We start from the raw sequence: 19010 nt of genomic DNA, 5'->3' as shown, positions 1-19010 counted from the left end.
TCTCTAACGTAGAGCTTGGAATAATCCTCTGTTTAATAAGAGGAATGGACTGGTAAGAAATAAGCTGATTTGGTCACTCTGTCTACAATGACCCAAGCTGAATCATGTTGCCGATGAGTACGGGGTAAACCCATCACAAAATCCATGTTCACTTCTTGCCATTTCTATGTAGGAATACTGAACTCCTGCATGGACCTATTAGGCTTCTGATACTCGATCTTAACCTGCTGATATGTCAAACACTTAGCCATAAACTCTATAATATCTCTCTTTATCCCACTCCAGTAATAAACTTCTCTCAAGTTGCAGTATATCTTAGTAGCCCCTAGGTGAATTGAGTAGCACGCACCATGCGCTTCTGCAAGAATCCACTGCCTTAAGTCATCCATATCTGGCACACATAACTGACCCTGGCAACACAATACACCATCTCTCCATTAGGATAAAACCTTAACCTTCTAATCTCTGATTGATTCTTTCAACTTAACTAGACTGGGATCCCAATCCTGCTTTTCCTTTACCTCAAAAACTAGAGATAATTACAAACTACTCTGCACCCATACACTACCTTCTACTAAATTGACTAAGCGAACACCTAGTCGGGCAAGCTGATGAACTTTTTGAGCTAACTTCTTCTTATCATCTTCTATGTGAGCAACACTACCCATAGACATCCTACTGAGAGCATCAACCACCACATTGGCCTTTCTCAGATAATATAGGACCCTCATATCGTAGTCCTTCAACATCTCCAACCTCCTTTTCTGACAGAGGTTTAGATTTTTTTGAGAAAATACGTACTACAGGATCTTATGGTCAGTTAACACATCCACGTGCACTCCATACAAATAATACCTCCAAATCTTTAAGGCAAACACTATTACTGCTAACTTAAGATCATGAGTGAGATAGTTTTTTTCATGGGACTTAAGTTGTCTAGAGGTATAGGCAATGAACTTACCTCTCTGCATCAAAACACAACCCAAATCAGCTCTGAAAGCATCATAATATACCATAAATCTGTCTAAACCATCTGGTAAATTCAAAACTAAAGCTGTAGTAAGTCGAGTCTTCAACTCTTGAAAACTCTTATCACAAGAATCTAACAACTGGAATTTGACTTTCTTCCGAGTTAATCGGGGCATAGGGTATGCAATAGATGAAAATCCCTCAACAAACCAGCGGTAATAGCCGGGCCAAGCCCAAGAAACTCCTGATATCTGATGGAGACATGGGACTGGGCTAGTTTCTCACTGATTTAGTCTTTTGGGGATCAACTCTAATGCCATCAACAAAAATAAGATGTCTGAGGAAAGCTACTGACCTTAGCCAATATTCGCTCTTACTGAATTTGGCAAAAAGATGATGGTTTCTGAGAGTCTGTAACACTATTTTGAGATGGTCCGAATAATCATGTTCACTGTGGGAGTAGACAAGGATGTCGTCAATAAAGACTTTGACGAACATATCCAAGTACTTCTTGAACACATAAGTCATCAAGTTCATAAAAGCTGATGGGGCATTGGTAAGACCAAATGACATGACTAAGAATTTGAAGTGACCATACCAAATTCTAAAGGTTGTTTTAGGGATGCCACATTTTCTGACTCTGAGCTGATGATAGGTTGATTTGAGGTCTATCTTAGAAAAGTAACTGGCACCCTAAAGTTGGTCGAATAAATCATTGATTCTGGGAAGTGGATACTTATTTTTGACTTTGACTTTATTTAGCTGACGGTAGTCTATACACATTTTGGGAGAACTTTCTTTCTTATGCACGAATAGAACTGGTGCACCCCAAGGTACGTTGGGTATAATGAATCCCTTATCTAAGAGATACTTTAACTATTCTTTTAATTCTCTAAGTTCTGCTGGAGCCATTCTATATGGCGGAATAAAAATGGGCTGAGTATCTGAAAGAAGGTCAATTCCGAAGTTAATTTCCCTCTCGAGAGGAACTCCGAGAAGATCTTCAGGAAATATATCTGGGAACTCACATACTACTGATACTAACTCGAGAGTAGGGATTTTTGAACTAGAGTCTTGGACTCAAACGAGATGACAGACACATCCCTTAGATATCATTTTCCTTGCCCTAAGGTAGGAAACAAGCTAACCCCTAAATGCTAAGTACTACCCTTCCACTCTAGGACAGGCTCATTCAAAAACTAAAATTGGATAATTTTATTTCTGCAGTTAACTAAGGCATAGCATGAGTAAAGCCAATCCATGCTGAGAATGACATTAAAATCTATCGTCTCTAATTCTACTAAGTCTGCTGAAGTGATTTTTTGAGATACTATAATGGGACAGTTCCTATATACCCACCGGACTATGATAGATTTACCCACTGGGGTAGAGACTAAAAACGGCTCTGTTAGGATTTTAGGACTGATTTCTAATCTGACAGCTATATACGGAGTTACAAAGGACAAGAAAGCTCCTAGATCTAGAAAAGAATAAATATGTAAATGATAAACTTGTAACATACCAGTGACCATTGATGTGTGAGCAGATGCTAACATATTTGAGGCTTTTAACTAAGAATAATTGCAAAATCTTAAGTAACTTTTGTTGCTTTTGATTGTTTTCTATTTGATATTGTAGTAAAAGTCAAGATAAAAGAAAACCAGCAATAATAGAAGTAAAAGAGTTTATTTCTGAGCAAGTAGAGAGGAAAGTATAGCTGATAACTTGTTTGATAAGTTGTCAGCCTTGTGATAAGCTATTAGAGTTGCCGTCAGCCTTAGACAGAGAATGAACTTCAGCTAGAATTCATGATGACATCTGTGATAGGTCGTCAGAAGTGTGATAAGCCGTCAGGCTCGTCGTTAGGCTTAGGTAGGGAATGGAATTTGAAGTGAAGAAGCAATGAAAATTCTGATAGGTCGTCACATGTTTGATAAGCCATCACGTCTCATCGTCAACCTAAGGCAGAGATTATCAAAAGTGAAGAGGAGTTGATGACATTCTTGATAAGTCGTCAGACTCCTGATAAGCCGTTACACACGTCATCATCTGTCCGAGAAAATACTATGATCTGTGATTTTTTTCCATAATTAGGATGAAGTATTTAAAGCATATGTTAGGGTTTTCTAATTATCGGGGGTGGAACATCTTGAACTTATTCAAAAGGAAAAGTCACCTTTTTTGGGGCTCAAAACTGAGAATTCAATTTTCAACTCCTTGATTTGGTTGTGAGAATTTTCTCTTGAACTTAGAAGAGAATCAACTTCAGACTTCATCTTTTGTAAGTTTAATTACTTTGAATGATGAATATAATTGTTGCTATCTCTTTCTTTCTCATGTGTAACTAAAACCCAATACTAGGGTTGTAGGATCTATGATTATCCCTCCATGGATTTAATAGTTGGCTAGGGTTTGAGTAATTGTGGGGACATCTTGATAATTCCTTTTTTATGATTGTTATTTATTGGTTGCAAATAATAAATCTCACCTTATGTTTATTTGCTCGAACTGAGAAATAAACTAAAGGTGGCGATTTATCAACAAGGATTTTGGAAGGTTAAGCTCCCATCTAAAGATTAATGTTGTAACAAGATTGATCAACTTGAGATAAAATCAGCATGAATAGAATGTTTTCCTAAGTTTGAGAGAATTAGGGAGTTTAACATCTAGGTAGGTTGAGAAACACTTAGATGGACTGTCGAAACTTATAATTTGGTGTTTCCCATAAGTCATGAGAATCCAGTACTACAACTATTATTCAATGAGGGGTTAATAATCATAGTGATCATAACCCCAGTTTCTCTTTATTATTGATTTGAACCATTGAAATTTTACCTTTGAGTTCTGAAGTAAGTCGAAACTTTAATTATAGTTTGATTGATAAAACCCCCCATTTCATCTTTTCATAACATTTGTTTAAATTTAACTTGTATCTATAGCTTCAAATTAGTTTAATCGCTACTCACATTATTCCTTGTGGATTTGACCCCGACTCCAAAGTTGGGTAAATATATTGATGATGACCGACTTACACTAAATTGATGTGTAAGTTGAGCGTTATCAAAAATGGCACCGTTGTCAGAGAACAATTTGGTGTATTGAGTTGGTTTGGAATTTTAGCCTACTTGCTTGAAATCAAACTTTTAAATAATTATTTTTAGTTTACTTTTATTTCTTGTGTTAGGAAGATTTTTATTTTAGTTTACTTATTACTATGGCATCGTGGAATGAACATGAGCTTGGTGGTTGAAAATCTTATCTTGATGATCCATGTCCATATTGTGATAGACCTTACTTTTGGAAAGATTGTAGATATACTCCTCTAAGAGAGATGTGTGCACCATCTCATCGTACTGGGAGTATGATTGTTCTTTATGTGGTGGTCATGATGGACATTGGAGTGATTGCCCAAATGCCCCCTCCCTTTATTACGCTAACCTAAATTCTAGTTCTTCTTATGAATTTGATAGGTCTTATGGTCAAGAAAAGGAATAACTAAGCACCAAAAAGAGTGGCATTGAAGCTATGTTTCAACGAATGTTGGATCTCTAGAAAGAAACATGTTATATCATATGTGATATACATTAAGACATGAAGACAATCCTTTATGAGGAGATAGATATAGAGGTCAATTATTCAAAGCATTTTTTTATATTATGTTTAGATGATATCTTGTCTGTGAAATCATTTAAAATAATAGAAGAGTGTGAAGATAAGGAGAAAGAACCCTATATTGATGTTGAGCAACCCTCAGTGATTTCCCAACCAACCGAACCAATCATAAGAGATGATGCCAAAATTGAGGACATGGTGCTAGAGGTAAAAGAAGAAACCAAGAAAATCTCTAATAAAGACTCTAGCCTAATTTGAAGTGAAGATGTCGAGAAGGTGAATAAAAGTGAGTGTGCAGTAGATAGTGTGAATTTTGAAATAGGATTGATTGGGCCTCATTCAAAGCACTTTTATACATTATTTTTAGATAATATCTTATCTGTGGAATCATTTAAAATAGTAGAAGAGTGTGAAGATGAGGAATAAAAATCCTATATTTTTAATTTTACATTAGACAAACAACATAAAAACACACCTCACTTACAGGCCGAGTGGTTTACCACGCTCAATCCATTACTCGACTTTTTAATTTTTATACCATCCCTTAAGATCGAGGCAAGAAGATGGACTAAGTTGGGGATGAAACTCGTATCCTCAAGGTGAAGGAAAAAACTGAGTTGGGCCATGCCGCGACACTATATTAGGCGCTGCTTAGGAGGAAACCCAAGGTATTTTGTTATTTGTATTTGTATTATGTGATTCACATCAGATCTTTGCACCCATGGTGCCACAGGTATGTTTCCAACTCTCTTGTTTTGGTTTGACGCATTGGGGACATTGCATGATTTAAGTTAAGGGTGGGGCTACTTGTGGGTGTTGATGTCCTCTTGGAGGCTTTGTTGACGTGCTTCTTTTCCCCAGAGTCTTGTTCCTAGTAGAGCTGGTAGGTTTAGGCGTATTGTGATTTGTTGTAAAATATTGTAGTTGACTAGGAGAAATACAAGTACCTTAGGCAGTTAACATGTTTTTGTTGATTTTTGAACACTTCTCCAATGTTCTGTTTTATAATTGTGTGATATGCATTTATGTGTGACCACTGTGCATCTTGTTATGGCATTAGTACTAGTGACATGATAACCATTGCTAAACAATTGCATGAACTGAATGGGTAGTATCTTGTGATGTACCTTTGTGCCATGTGTGTGTGAGATACTACCTAGTTCCCGTTGTGTATTAGATGCAGAACTTTCCTGATTGGTTTTACCTTGGTTGTAGGATAGCGGTTATGAGAGGATCATAGGCCGTTGTTGATATTAGTCCACTTTTAGCCTAAATGACCTTCCATGTGTGAATAATATCCCTTGATCTTGATTTTGAGCCTGAATGCCTATTCTTTTTATTATACCTATCACCATCCCATTTGTATCACAATGAACCTGTTTTGGCCCTGGTCCTCCTTGGACATTGTGTACTTTGACTTAGGCAAATAGCCTAAGTTGAGGGTGGATATCATAGGGGTGCGTGATGTAAAGTGAGAATGAAGAAGGGTAATAAAAAAAATATGCAAGGCTGGGAGTGCTAGAAAAAAATGAGAAAAGAAAAGTTATGAAAAAAACAAAAATGAATGAATAAAATCTGCACCCAACTTGAATGTGCTTTAATCAAGAAAGGGAGAAATAAGGTAAAGGTTGATAAGTGAGACCCTAAAAATAGTGTAGTTCCAAGGAGGCTTAGTTACTTTAAATATCTTTGTGTATCATACCAACCCCAAGCCTACATTATAAGTTGAAGAAAAGTCCTAGAGTGATCCTAACTTAACTGTCTGAAAGCTTTGGTAATGAAAATAAGGGCAAGCTTATGGTATTTGGCATACATTGACTGAAACTTCTTTCTGAGAGTGAGTGTCTCTTGACTGTCCTACATTGACATACTTGGTTCACATATAATTGAGGAGGGACCTCTTTGTTGTAAAGGCACACTGGTTACGTTGCTAGTTGCTAACTTATTTGGATAGTGTAATCTTGGTACATGCATGATTGTTGTTGCTGAATTGATGTCATATCTTGATTCTTGTGTGTCGCATTGTTATTCTTCAATAATATGCACAATTGTTTTTTTTTAAATTAATTGACCTTAAAGATGGTGATGATGTTTTGACCTAAAATAGATGATTGACTGCCGAATGTGCTTTGTATCCTCTTAGTTATGTTTTAGTTGCTTGAGGACAAGCAATTATTTTAAGTTGAGGGTGTTGATGTGTGAGCAGACGCTAACACATTTGAGGCTTTTAACTGAGAATAATTGCAAAGTCTTAAGCAACTTTTATCATTTTTATTTGTTTTCTATTTGATATTGTAGTAAAAGTCAAGATACAAGAGAACCAACAATAATGGAAGTAAAAAAGTTGATTTCTGAGCAAGTAGAGAGGGAAGTATAGCTAACAACTTGTCTAGTAAGTTGTCAGCCTTGTGATAAGCTATTAGAGTTTCCATTAGCCTTAGACAGAGAATGAGCTTCAGCTGGAATTCGTGACGACATCTGTGATAGGCCGTTAGAAGTATGATAAGCCATCAGGCTCGTCGTTAGGCTTAGGCAGGGAATGGGATTTGAAGTGAAGAAGCGACGATAATTCTGATAAGTCATCACATGTATGATAATCCATCACGTCTCATCGTCAACCTAAGGCAGAGATTGTCAAAAGTGAAGAGGAGCTGACGACATTCCTGATAAGTTGTCAGACTCCTGATAAGCCATCACACATGTCGTCGTCTGTCCAAGAAAATACTGTGATATGTGATTTTGTTTCCATAATTAGGATGAATTATTTAAAGCATATGTTAGGGTTTTCTAATTATAGGGGGCGGAACATCTTGAACATATTCAAAAGAAAAAGACACATCTTTTTGGGGCTCAAAACTGAGAATTCAATTTTCAACTCCTTGATTTGGTTGTGAGAATTTTATCTTGAACTTATAAGATAATCAACTTTAGACTTCATCTTTTCTAAGTTTAATTACTTTGAATGATGAATATAATTGTTTCTATCTCTTTCTTTCTCATGTGTAACTAAAATCCACAACTAGGGTTGTAGGATCTATGATTATTCCTCCATGGATGTAATAGTTGGCTAGGGTTTGAGTGATTATGGGGACATCTTGATAATTCCTTTGTTATGATTGTTATTTATTGGTTGCAAACAATAAATACCACCTTATGTGGATTTGCTCGAACTGAGAAATAAACTAAAGGTAGCGAATTACTAACAAGGATTTGGGAAGGTTAAGCTCCCATCTAATGATTAATGTTGTGACAAGATTGATCAACTTGAGATAAAGTCAGTATGAATATAATGTTTTCCTAAGTTTGAGAGAATTAGGGAGTTCAACATCTAGGTAGGTTGAGAAACACTTAGATGGACTGTCGAAACTTATAATTTGGTGTTTCCCATAAGTCATGAGAATCCAGTACTACAACTATTATTCAATGAGGGGTTAATAATCATAGTGATCATAACCCTAGTTTATCTATATTATTGATTTGAACCATTGAAATTTTACCTTTGAGTTCTGAAGCAAGTCGAAACTTTAATTATTATTTGATTGATAAAACCCCCCATTTTATCTTTTTGCAACATTTGTTTAAATTCAACTTGTAGCCATAGTTTTAAATTAGTTTAATTGTCACTCACATTGTTCCTCATGGATTAACCCCCACTCTAAAGTTGGGTAAATATATTGACGACGACTGCCTTGCACTAAATTGATTTGTAAGTTTAGCATTATCAACTATATCCAGAGAACTTTCCTGATCCTGTCGGGACTGAAGTGCGTAGAGTCTGTTTGGGTGTTGCATGCTGGTAGCACTGAAAGAAGCATCCTGCTGAGTTGGGTGACCGGCTAGAACTGACGACTGATGGGACTGGCCCTATTGGCGCAACTCCCTACCTTTCTGAACAACTATCTGACACTCCCAAATTTAATGGATTGGCTTTCCACACCCAAATCACACACCACTGTCAGCTCCACACTCGTCCTGATGGTTTCTGCCATATTTCTGGCAAAGAGGATTTGTTCGGGCACTGCTAACACTGCCTTGGGGTTTAGGTCCTGATTCCCTATCTCTATTGCCATCCCTAAATTTCGGCACAGAAATATTGGCTGAGGATGGAGCTGGGACTGAAGATTTCGAGAGGAACTAAGAACGATTACCACCCTCTAATTTAGGCTGGGTAAAGTTGAAACTACCTATTCTAACTCTCTTATTCTCCCTCTCTTTCTCTTTATTCTTAGCCTCCTCTATCTGTTGATCATGGACCATGATCCTGGATATGTCCATCTTCTTAATCAGCATTGCAGTCCTGCACTCCTTGACCACACAGCTAGACACACCAGACACAAACTTACTCATCTTAGATCTGCTATCTGCTACCACATGGGGGCATATCTGGCTAACTGAGTAAACTTGAGAATACTCTTGTACTGTCATATTGCCCTACCTCAGATTTATGAACTCCAAAACCTTAGCTCAACTCCAGTGGGAAGAACCTATCAAGAAAAGTGGTGGCAAACTTCTCCAAATTTCACGGGCCCTGCATCTGCAGCCCTTTCTGTCTTCCACTTCTTGAACCATGAGTGATCCACATACTGTAACTGATATGCAGCCAACTCAGCACTCTTACTAGCAGTCACTCCCATAATATCTAGAACCTTTTGCACCTGATCAAGAAATTTCTATGGGTCCCCATCTGACTTAGACCCAGTAAAAGAGGGAGGGTTCATTCGGGTGAAGTCCTAAATTCTGGATGCAGCAGTATTCTCCACTAGATTGGCCGGAACGATACCTGGGCATTCATTCTGGGCTGCTAGAGAATGAGCTAGGGTGGTAAAAGCTGCTTTAAATTCTGCATAGGAGACATGCTCGTCCAGAGGATCTGCCTGGGCGGGCTGAGGGGCTGGTTGATTTCCTGTTCTTCTTCCGTTCTTCTTGGGAGGCATGTTCTGTAATGGAAGGAAGAAAATATTAGATTGAAAGTTTAATTTGAGATTATGCTCACTTGTACGACATAAATACTGAAAGAAGGGAAACTTTTCCTAAAACATCTCGTAGCCTCCTGTTCATAAGTGTGGCGCACAACACACCCATGCAAAAGACTCTATTTGAAGTGGTTTTCAGACTTTCTAGGACTCTGTTGAACCTGGATCTGATACCAAGTTTGTAACGCCCTGAATCTATACCCCATACGCTACACGGTACTAGCGACCACGAAGGACCACTAGTTAATCGATGACTGGTATCTGCTGTGAGCAATGAATAATAATAATACTGTAATAACAATATAACTGGTATAAATATGGAAGTTAGGCTGAAAACACCATAAGGTTCATAACTAAAAAATCAATAATGAATACTGAAACAACTTTCTGAAATACTATAGTCTGAAAAACTCTAACTGCCTGAATTATGGAGTTTATGGGACAAGCCTACACCTAACTCCGACTACTAGAAACTGTACTGAAATACTAAAATAATACTCTATCCTCAAACTATGAGGACTCACCACTAAGTTTGTTGTTGATAGGCTGGGCTGTTAAGTGCGGTCAGGTGCTCGTACATCTGAACCTATGATATAAGACATTATAGTGCAAAATAAAAGTATACGTTAGTACTTTGAATGTACTAGTATGCTAAGTGAGGTTGGCTGATTCATATGCATAAACAATAATTGGCTAAGTACATGAACATAACTAAATGAGAGTACATGAATGAATACATAAACTATAACTGAGGTCATAGTAACACTGGATAATGAGTTCTGGATTACTGATTCACTGATATCTGAGTTACTAATACTATATAACTGATAACTGAGTGACTTTATCTGAGAGTCTTGATTCTGTAGAACTAATCAGAGTTCTATACTGATTTGAGTGACTATATCTAACAGTCATAAATCTATAGAACTGATTTAAGTTCTATATTGAGTTGGGTGACTGTATCTGACAGTCTTGATTCTGCAGAACTGAATTGAGTTCTACACCAAGACTGAAACTAAAACTGTGGTAGGTAATTATCTAACCGACATGCCCCAAATCTGAACTGATGGGGTCCAACCTATGACCCCAGTTGGAAGGGTGCTAATACCGTGCCACAGGTACTAATACTAGAAAAGACCAGGATGCTAAACCTAACTGATGGGTGACACCTGGGCAGAGCCAAGCCTAATCTGACGGGTGACCCCTGGGAGGTAGTCAATCCTAGTCTGATAGGTGACTCTTCATCCTGCGATGGCTACATAATTCTGAAGTATAGAGATTGCTACTAACAACTCTACCTACCTGACGGGAAAGATGACATCCTTGCTCTCGCTCGGTGCTGAATCCTACTCCCAACTAAATAGACACTGAACTAATTCTTAGACTGTACTAGACTTGATTTAGCTCTTACTGATTGTACTGTCTAAATAAACTGATCTAAGTTCACTGGGTTCCACTAACTAATGGAAAACTACTGAGTACTGTTAACTGACTGAGTTTATTGACTTCTAAACTAAATACTGAACTGAGACTATGACTGATTACTGAGTACTACTGTTTATGACACTACTGAGACTGTTCTTTAACTACTGTAGCTCTAGGTAAACAGTTAAATTGTTGGGTATTGAATACCCCCAGGACTGGATAGCATATATTTTAAGACATAGCACAATCTAACAAATTTCTTGATCACAAATCATTCATTAAGGCATTTTGACAAACACTTGCATGACATGAACATACATATATACTAGCATGATATGGTTACACTACTCAACCCACATAAATAATTCTCAATCACTTGAAGAGCATAATTTATGCACATGACTGTAACATAACATCCAAGCATCATATCATAACCCTAACTCACAAATTCAAAGGGGTTTTTAACATGAAGCCATACAACAACCCACACATGCCATTTATTTCTCAAGAACTTGTAAATTATTTATGGATTCTAACCCCAACTAACATCATAGTCATGAACATAATCAAATTCAATCATGAAATTCATCAAATCAATCTACTTGAAGTTTTAAAAGAGTTGCTTGGACTCCAAGGGTGGAAGAAACCCTTGGATGAACACTTCACATACCTTAATGCTTGAATTCTTGTAGATTGTTGGTGAAATTCTTGAGATTTGAATCTTGAATGGAAAGCCCAATAGTTTGTTCTTGAGTAATTTAAGAGAGAATGAGTGTAATTTGCATAAGAGGAGCTGAATTTCATATTTTTGGGGCTGAATAGTCATGGAAAAAAGACCCAAATACCCCTGAGGATGCAGAACTTAATGACTGAAAACTGACTTAGTGATGCGTAGATCAACACGTTGCATCGAAATGATCGACGCTATGGCCGACGCGTTGCGTCGAGTCCGCGTCGGTTCACTGAAAATTACACTAGGAGCTGGGGGGAAATTTTTATTGACGCGATAGGCAATGCGGCATGTTGAGTTCGCATCGATACACTAGTTTAGACTCCCAAACGTTCCTCAAACGATGTTCGAAAAATTTGAAACTCATCCAAGAACACCTATTGACATTCCTGATCATGAAGAAACTTAAAGATCGACATTTAATGGTTGTAAGGTTGGCAAAATAAGATCGCCAACTATGCAGGCTAAAATAACTCTAAGCATGAATACTTGGCTAAAATTTTCTAAGTCTTGGACCCCTTAACAAGATTTAAAGGACTGAATCAAGCTTAGGATTTTGTGGGGTTTTACAAGTTACTTGAAAAATGGTTAAGTATAGTGACCTGAAATGTCACTTAATTAGCTATTTGAAAATTATTAAGTTTAGTGACTTGAAAATGATTAAGTGTAGTTACTTGAAATTGCAAACTTGTGACTTGAAAATGGTTAAGTGTAGTTACTTGAAATTGTGAACTTGTGACTTGAAAATGGTTAAGTGTTGTCACTCGAAATATATACCAATAACTTAAAAATAATAAAGTATAGTTACTTGAAAATGATTAAGTATAGTGACTTGAAATGTGAATTAGTTAATTGAAAATAGTTAAGTGTGGTGATTTGAAATGTGTACTAGTAACTTGAAAATGTTTTAAGTGTCGTGACTTGCAATGTGATTTAGTTATTTGAAAATGGTTATGAGTAGTGACTTGAAGTGTGTAATAGTGACTTGAAAATGGTTTAGTATAGTAACATAAAATTATAACATCAACCCCAGTCTTCTATTTCATTTTCAATTAATGTAAGAGAATAACAAGATATTTCTTTTATTGAAATAGATCTTTCTGTTGTTTTACTACATTATTGCTAATACTCTTTTTGTATTTGCTTTTTTTCTATTGCAACTCTAATCTTGTCATTTGTCTTCTGTGTATTTTGTTGTAGCATCAGTAATTTAGTATAAGCAACCTCTTGTGGTGGAGAGGTCTTGCTCGGCTGTTGAAATTTAAAGGATTTGTTAGGGAGGGAGATGACATGGTAAGCTTTCTGCATAGTAGCAATATTATTTCATGTAAAGGTACTTCACATGTGGTTTGACATGAGAACTTTTATTGCAAAAGCAGAATGTTCAAGTTCTTCTAAAATGCTCATCAGTGGAGCCTTTGGTATGCACACAGTGATCTGTCCTCTCACACTAAAAGAAGCTAAACACATTATAACTTAATTTTACCCTGCAAGTCCACTTATATACTTGTGATGTATACCTTGCAACTCCACACATCTTCAACAAAATCATTGTTTTTTTTTTTTGCAAAATAAATATGTTTGGTTATATGAAAAGATCTTTGCTTTGAGATATTCCTATTGAGTAAATCTTCTTGTATAATCCATTGCAGTTGGATTTGTTGATGAAGCATGTATACAAGAAATCATTTTCAAATAATAAACGCCCATCTCAAGAAGACAACCAAGAGGATAAAAGTGATGATGACTCTAACGACGTGAATGAAAGTGATTCTAATCCCGATAACGTGGATGAAAGTGATTCTGACCCTGATGATTGGTAGTTTTATTGAGGATTCAAATTCGAAATATTTTGTTTTGGACCTTTTAAGAATCATACATTATAGATGTGGATGTTATGAATTATGTTCTTTTGTTAGCTGTAATGTTTTACATTAGACTTGTATTGAATGATATTTTTGAGAATTATTGAAGGTTTTGAATAGATTTTTGACTAATTATGAAATGTTTCTAGTAATTTAGGTGTGAATTATTATTTGAAAATTTTCATGGGGATATACATGCTAAATATTCATGAAAATTTTCTTGAAAAAAATTATTCTTGCGGATTTACTTAGGGCATTTCACACGAATTTTCTTGCGAAATAGTTTCATAAATATCCCCAAGAAATTTTCCGTTGTTAATTAGGAATTTTCACCTCTAAACTTCCTTCGGATTTACTTGAGAATTTTTTTGGGGAATAATTTGTGAATTTTTTCGTGGAAATCCGCAGGTAAAATCCCCTTTTTTATGAAATTTTATCAAATAATTCATGTAAAATTTTGATAGTTAATCGCAAATAAATCCGCAAATAACTTACCTGCAGATTTATTTCCGCAACTAAATTACCTAGGAATTTTATAAATCCACAGGTAATAATTACCTACGAAGGTATTTCCTTTGGATTCTAATTGGTAAGAAAATCTGCAGGTAATCAATTACTTGAGAATTTTTTCGCATTATCCCTATAAAAATTCCCAGGTATTAAGCATTTTTCTTGTAGTGCATATCATGGTAGAATTTGATTGATGTGCCAATTTATAATTAGTTTGTTCTTATGATTTTAGTTTAAAAAACTGCTATCAAATACTCTTGAATCTCAATTTCAAAACTAGACAAGGTTAACTGCAAACCAAGATCCAATGAGAATTTACGCATAGCTTCTCATCAACAGTAGCTAGTGGTTGATATAAAATACATTGTTTTTGTAGATGGAATCAGTTGAAGAAAAAAAGAAGAAGAACGTGTGTGGGGTTTGGGGGTGGGGGTATTGGCTGATGTGGAGGGAGAGGATTGGGTAAGAGAGAAGAAAAAAAGTCAAAAGAATAAGAGAGAGAAAAAATAAAAAAAAAAAAACAAAAATAATATATTTAAAAATAAATTAACACGTGTTAATATATGATTGGTGCATCTTTAGCGCCTATTTTTAAAAGTCTGGGATTGATTTCAAAAAGATGTATTAACATCATTCTAAAATTGTTTAGGGGGTAATAGGTCGCCTGGAAAGTTAAAGTGTCTTTTTGAAAAAGTCGGACAAGTTGAGGGGTGTCTTTAAACACATCTAAATACCTTGATTTTTTTTTATGTTTCTTACTTGAACTATCATATATATGAGTTTCCTATCTAAATTATTATCAGTTATTTATTAATACTCAACTCACCTATTAATTGTTTAAATGTCATAAATTGAACTTTTAAGTAGGAAAAAAAATAAATAATTAATAATTTATCTGTAATTTGATAAATAGTTGGTGATAAAGCCCTGTTTGATCATGAAAATAATAATTTTTCAAAGTTGGAGTTTTAAGTTGAAATTGGTATTGTATCTGGCCATAAATATAAATTAGAGTTGTTTTTAAAATTTTATGAAAAAATAAGAGTGAAGAAAGTGAAAACTGTTATAAATATATTACTATATATAGTGAATGTCTACTTTACCATATATAGTGAATGTGTACTTTACCATATATAGTGATATCTATTTATTGAAAAGTTAAAAACCCCAAGGTTAGTTTTCCCCTATAAATAAAAGAAAAAACTTCTCTCTTTTCTCTCTATTCTTCTTCTTCTTTACTTTATATTTTATAACACGTTATCAGCACAAGACTCTACCAAAATAAGGTGAGATTATAAATCTAAAGGTAATTTTGAGTTTAGTGATTTCTTATGTTATTTGTCTTTTACTACTAATGATATAATTACTGTTGGATTTGAGAAAAAAATAATTGGTTAGAACAACTTATGCTTTAAATTTGTTCACGAAGAACAATATTGTTAAAAAATATGATGATGAATTTAAGTCTCATCTCATTAATAAGATATTGGGTTGAAAGTTTCAATACACCATGATGATAAGATGTTGGGTTCAAATCACATCGAGTTATAGCCTAAGACGCCTTTATATGGATAAGATATTGAGTTTGAGTCTCAATACACCATATTGATGATATTATGATCACTAAGGCAAAATAATGGGTGTTTGGTAAAAAAATTCATGAAACATATCCCATTGATATGCTCTATTCCATGAAGTGAATATGGTAGCAATATATGATGAATTTGAAAGTTGACAACTTGCTCCATTCTTGAAAGGAATGTGGTAGCAGTGTATAATATATCTAAAAGAAGATAAATGATTGAATGTACAAATATAAGGGGGGGACAATATGATAATAATCATCCAAAATGATAATATTTTCACACCCTTATTATGATTATAAGATATGTTAGAGAAAATTTCTCTACTACCATATGTATGCCTCGATTTGATCTTGAATTAACAATATCTTAAAAGTGGCTATAAGCTATCATAATTTGATAGACTTAAGGCACAATTACATTTCATTCCAGGGGAATGAGAAGCTTATTAATACAAACATGCACTTGATTGTGATGATATCACAACTCACCCCCGAAAGAGATTGAATAATCGAGAAGAGTTATTTGAAATCTACTTATAACGTAGTAAATCTGAAATTTATTCATGTAATAGTAAATTCGAAATTTACTAAAGTAGAAGGTACATGTCATGGTAAATATAGAGTTTTCTAGAATAAAAGTTCATAAATTGACATGAATGATTGCAATATCCCAAAGATGTGTATACTGAGTATTGAACATATATTGAAGAATTAGAAAATTCTTCATTACTTTTAATGTTGCTTGTTCTCATAATAAGTTGGTTCGACCAACTAATTTTGGGATTGGATCCCTTAAAATCTTAAAAATATAAAAGGTGAATAAGGGTATGTTCACCTATTATGTGATATGTTGAAAAAGATACACCAATAAGATGATCACATGTTCATTTGTTGTCAATCTGCAATTTGACATTCATAAAATTGCTTGCTCAATAAAATTGAGATAAAAACATGATTTTTAGATTGTGCAACAAGATAATTCATCTTGATGTTGATTGTTAAATATTAAATGTCTTTGATAAATAGTTGAACCATTGTTAATGAGAACAAAGCTTCATGCATGGGTTTGAAATACGATATATTATGTAAAAAAAGTACTTGTATGCATCAAATCAATAAATTATAATTAACTCCCCTCAAAGTTGGTTTTGAGTCAGGAACCACACATTGTTCATCTAGTAGTTTTAATGTGCGTTAAACAATTAATGAATATACCATGATGCACAAAGATGAATTCCTCAAAGAAGATGGAGGATGTATGTTAGTTTCCTTACATAAGGGAGAGATTATAAGCAGCTATCAAATATGTTAGGAATTATCATCAGATCCTCATTCAAAAAATAATTCAAGTCAAATGCCGAAAGCATCTCATATTTAAGCTGCAAGTGCTCCTATTTTGTGTCCCTAAATGACAAAGTCTCTACATACATGAAGCATGGTAGACCTATTGGTTCCAAAAATCTTTGAAAAGGATAAGGAGCAAATGATCATAATAAGAAAGCTATGTTCTCTTAAAGAGCCTACGACATAACACTTCATGAAACCTTATGGAAGGTTCAGGTGCCTGAAAATAATGAAGTGATGAGATCTCAAAATGTTATGTCACATTATGAACTAATACAAAATAATATATCGTTGATAATATCTTTGATACATTATTGATGCAATATTGTAAAAGACTATGAAGATCTGAATTCTATGTTTATTTAAGCATGTTGACATAGAAATATTTATCAAGTGACGTGAAAGGATGCATCTTGATAAGTATAAAACTTATTTGATTTGCAATCCAGATACTTGAAAATGTCACTCATGAAATGTTGAATATTGCTACTTGACAAAATTTATATGAAAACTTTTTAAGGATTCAAAATACTTGAAGCATATAAAAGTTTCTGGAAAGCTTATTTATAATCCTTATATTGTATAAGTTTATAACTTGAAAATTATTGGAACTCTTGGAGAGTTTTCAAAGTAATAGTTTATTTGTTGACATGAGAAATATACCGAATTGATTTGGTTATGAAGTATTATATCATAGTGCAATTGATGTACTAATGTATCTTGCAAATACTTTAAGGCATGATATAACCTTTTTCGATTAATTTGTTAGCAAGGTATAGTTCTGCTCATACTAGTAGACATCGTATTGAGATTAAACATATCAGCTTATTTTATTTTAAAGATTGTAGTCCCAATATTGTTGGTCATGTTGATGTTGGGTACTTATATGACCCGTATAAAGCTCGGTCTCAAATAAGATATGTGTTCATATGTGGGGGTACTGTCATATCTTGGAGATATACAAAGCAGTCCATCGTAGCCACTTCATCGAATCGTGTTGAGATAATAACTATTCATGAAGCAAGTCAAAAGTGTGTGTAGTTGAGGTCACGACATCTCATTCGCGAAAAATTTGGTTTAAAATGTGACAAAGTACCCAGATTTTTTTATAAGGATAATGCAATACGCACAACACAACTTAAGGGAGGACTCAAGGAGATAGAACGAATCATATTTTAGCAAAGCTTTTCTACACACACGAGTTACAAAAGAATGATGATATTAACGTGCAACAGATTCGTTCAAGTGACAATATGACTTATTTATTCATCAAGTCTCCTCTAATTGCAACTTTCAAGAAGATGATGCACAAGATCGGGATGCAAAGGTCCAAGGATGATCTCATTAGGGGGAGCTAATATGCACTGTACTCTTGTTTCCTTACGAAGTTTTGTCCCACTGAGTTCATCTTGTAAGGTTTTTAATGAGGCAGCCTATAGACATATTGTTAGAGATGTGTACTCTTTTTCCTTCAATAGATTTTTTTTTCACTGAATTTTTTCTAGTAAGGTTTTAATGAGGCACATTATCTATTGATTAGGTATTCAAGGAAAAGTGTTATAAGCATATTACAATATATAGTGAATGTTTATTTTACCATATATAGTGAATGTGTATTTGACCATATATAGTGAATGTCTATTTATTAAAAAGTTAGAAACCCCAAAGTTAATTTTTTCCTATAAATAAAGAGGTTTTTCTTCATTGTAAAAAACTCATCAAGAAACTTCTATACTCTAATAATCACTCTCTCTTTTCTCTCTATTCTTCTTCTTTATTTTATATTTAATAACAAAAATAAGTTTAAAAATAATTTTCACCAAAATGAATTAATTTTATTGCCAAACACTATTATTTTCACTATAGTAGAATAATTTTTCTAAAAACAGTAAAAAAAATTACTATGGCGAAACATATCAAGCCAAAAATTTAAATGCGGTTGTATGGAATCTTTTTGTTTTAAAATTAAACAAAAGGTATGTTAATTACTTCCACCT

The sequence above is a fragment of the Capsicum annuum genome, chromosome 5 (genome assembly GCF_002878395.1).
Source record: "Capsicum annuum cultivar UCD-10X-F1 chromosome 5, UCD10Xv1.1, whole genome shotgun sequence".
Classification (NCBI taxonomy): domain Eukaryota; kingdom Viridiplantae; phylum Streptophyta; class Magnoliopsida; order Solanales; family Solanaceae; genus Capsicum; species Capsicum annuum.
The sequence above is the reverse complement of the archived record's forward strand: the minus strand, read 5'-3'. Positions refer to the sequence as shown.